Raw genomic sequence first — 3,068 nt, forward strand, 5'->3', positions numbered from 1 at the left:
GGGGATCTCCTAAGGTCCGTCCGCTCCTAAGCTCAATTCTGTTGCAGTGCTCCATGGAATTGACATCAGGCTTGCCAGGTAATTGTCCTGGTGCTCTAGAAGATGAGGAAGCTAGTTGGGCAATTTGACTTTCCAAAATCTTTTGATGTCTATCAGAATTATCCATTCTCTGAGTGAGCTTTAAAATATCTTATTTCATTTCATTCTGAGTGGACATAATTTCTTTAAACATCTTTTAAATTTTAGAAGTAGGAAATCCTTGAGAAGATTGTTGTTGAAAATTTTGCTGCCTGGATTGAAAATTAGGTCTTGCCCCTATGGATGGTCCTTGATCTTGATTATTTCTATAGGAAAAATTAGGATGACTTTTCCATCCAGGGTTGTAGGTATTTGAGTATGCGTTGTTTTACCTTTGATTGAAACTCATGATTGCATCACATTGCTCTAATTGATTGATTTGTGCAGTGATAGCTCCAAACAGACATGAGTCATTTGAATGTTCAGAACTTCCACATACTTCACAAGAAGAAACAATGACTTTGACCGTACTTGAGCTAGCTGCCATATTCTCAATCCTTTTTGTAAGAGCATCTAGTTTTGCAGCCAATAAGGTCACTACATCAACATCAAATTTTCCTGTTGCTTTCGTTGTTGGGTTCATACAAGAATAGCCACCACTTCTTTCATTATCCCATTGATCGTTGTTTTGTGCTACACTTTCAATTATCTCCTCGGCTTCATCCATGCTCTTATTCATAAGTGCCCCCCCAGCAGCTGAATCAAGGGACACCTTTGTATGATAGTTGATGCTGTTATAAAATGTATGTAGCACTAACCACCTTTCCAAACCATGGTGTGGGCATCATCTGAGCATACTATTGTATCTATCCCAAGCTTCAAATAAAGATTCAGAGTTTGCTTGTTTGAAGCTTGCAATAAGATTCCTCATATGAGCTTGTAATAAGCTTGAGGATAGAATTTGTCAAGGAATTATTGCTCACATTACTCCCAGTGGTGATGCTATTTGGAGCCAAAGAATTCAGCCATTGCTTGGCTCTATAAAGAAACCCAAATAATAGTAGGTGCACTGCCTCTGAAGGAACACCATTCATTTTCATTGTGCCGCAAATTTCGTAGAAAATTTCCAAGTGTTGATTCGGGTCTTCATGCGGTCCTCCACCAAAATTATTTGCTTCAACTGAAGGCCTTGAAATACTAGATCGAAAACCCCTAGCATAAGGTGCTACATAATCCTTTAGTGGTCTATTCGCCATAATAGAATGTTCTTGTTCTTCTTGTTGTCTTTGTAGAATTTTTCTTCTATGAAATGTTCTGTTTATCTCAGGGTCTAGAGGAAGAAGTTCTCCTGCAAAGTTAGATCTTCGCATACACAAGAACAAGATAGCAAGATATGTTCACAAAAGAAAAGGAAAGAAAGAAACTAAATCCAAAGAAAATAGAGAGAAGTTAGACAAGAATGTTAGAATCAAAATGCAGAAAGAGTTACAACAAAAGGAATTGACAAGAATATTATACAAGGAAGGAAAACCTTATGAAAATAGAATTCTATCAATTAGTTACAACTAAGCAAATGAAAAGAAAAGTTATGTCTAGTCTAACGCAATTGAAAATCTCTAATATTATAGCGCAGTCCCCAGCAACGGCGCCAAAAACTTGTTGACCTCCGCAAGTGTACGGATATGTCACAAGTAATAATAAAAGATATCGAATCCACAGGGACTGGAATAATCACTAAAGATGTCTCAAAGCGAGTTAGCTAAACAACCAATCAATTGATTACAAAGCCTAAGTGTAACTATGAAAGGTAAACAAAGAAATAAAAGAATAAGAAACAAGAATAAGGGGAATGATAAAGGTATGTTCTAGGAGTTTTGGTTTCTTTGTAATGTGAATTCAATATAATGATCTACCAAATCTTATTTCTCAATTGTCCATGATTTGTAGAAGGTTGTCGGTTCCCTCTTGCAATAGACAACCGGTCTAGGATTGAAATATATCTAAATGTGATCAATTAGGAATGAACCCTATGTTATCCTTACACGGGCTTGCCTGTCACGTGCGCCCTTCAGAAAATCAACATAGAAATCACTACTTCTCAACCTCATTATATATAAAGATTAATGCATCCAATCCATCCTACCCTCTTGAAATACCTAATTTCCCTCTCAAGATTACCCCTCAAACGTCCTTACATGGGCATGTTCCTATCACGAACGTCCCTCGGAAAATCGAATGAGAGGTAATCCATACAAGATCCACAAGATATTCAAACATTCAAGCAAGCATGGTAATTAAGCCCTAATCACAACAATCCACACAAGAAAGAATAGATACAAAACAGGGAAAAATCATAGAAATAGGTATTTTGGCCAATCCACAAGAGTTTACATCAAATCTCCATTACAAATACTCCCTCCATCCTAGAACAAGAGATCTAATCCATGGAACAAGGAAAGAAACCTAAAGAATAAGAAAAGACAAACATCTTGATCCCAAATCCAAGAAAGATAGGGAAGAAAAAGCTTATCTACGATGAAGAACCGTCTTCGAATCCAATCCTCGCTCCCCGGAGTTGAAACGTTGATGATCCGCCCTTGAATCGCCTGAAATCCTTCCAAGAAGGTGGAGGAACGCCCAAATCTTGAATTCCCCCCAAAAGGGAGAAGATCCCCTTTGAAATGAAGAAGAACCCTTTAAATAGAGGGGGAAAATCGGGCGCCACACATGTTAGTTAGAGCCCTAGAGCCAATCATTTGATGATTGTTGTATGGACTCATTGTATCATATTCTTATATATAAAAGGCATTTGATTTTTGGTTATTATGCTTACTTGTATTGGTGCCAAATAAACTAAGTATAATAGCATCCTTGAGTAGAAGGTTCTTACCTATATCAATCGATTGGTTGAATCGATAGTGAGATGATATAGAGAACACTACTCTTAATCATTCCTAATCAAGTATTAACATTCAGGGACAATGTTAATGCAATAAGACTAGTATGTAGGTCAACTCGAAGACTTGATCTCACAAGTCATGGATATAGAG

At 37.3% G+C, this 3,068-nt stretch overlaps 1 pseudogene; it reads left to right on the top strand.

The window, feature by feature from the left end:
• Positions 1-845: 845 nt before the first annotated feature.
• On the top strand, positions 846-957 carry LOC121983568 (annotated as a pseudogene).
• Positions 958-3,068: the final 2,111 nt, after the last annotated feature.

Source organism: Zingiber officinale, chromosome 5A (genome assembly GCF_018446385.1).
Source record: "Zingiber officinale cultivar Zhangliang chromosome 5A, Zo_v1.1, whole genome shotgun sequence".
In the NCBI taxonomy this organism is placed as follows: Eukaryota; Viridiplantae; Streptophyta; class Magnoliopsida; order Zingiberales; family Zingiberaceae; genus Zingiber; species Zingiber officinale.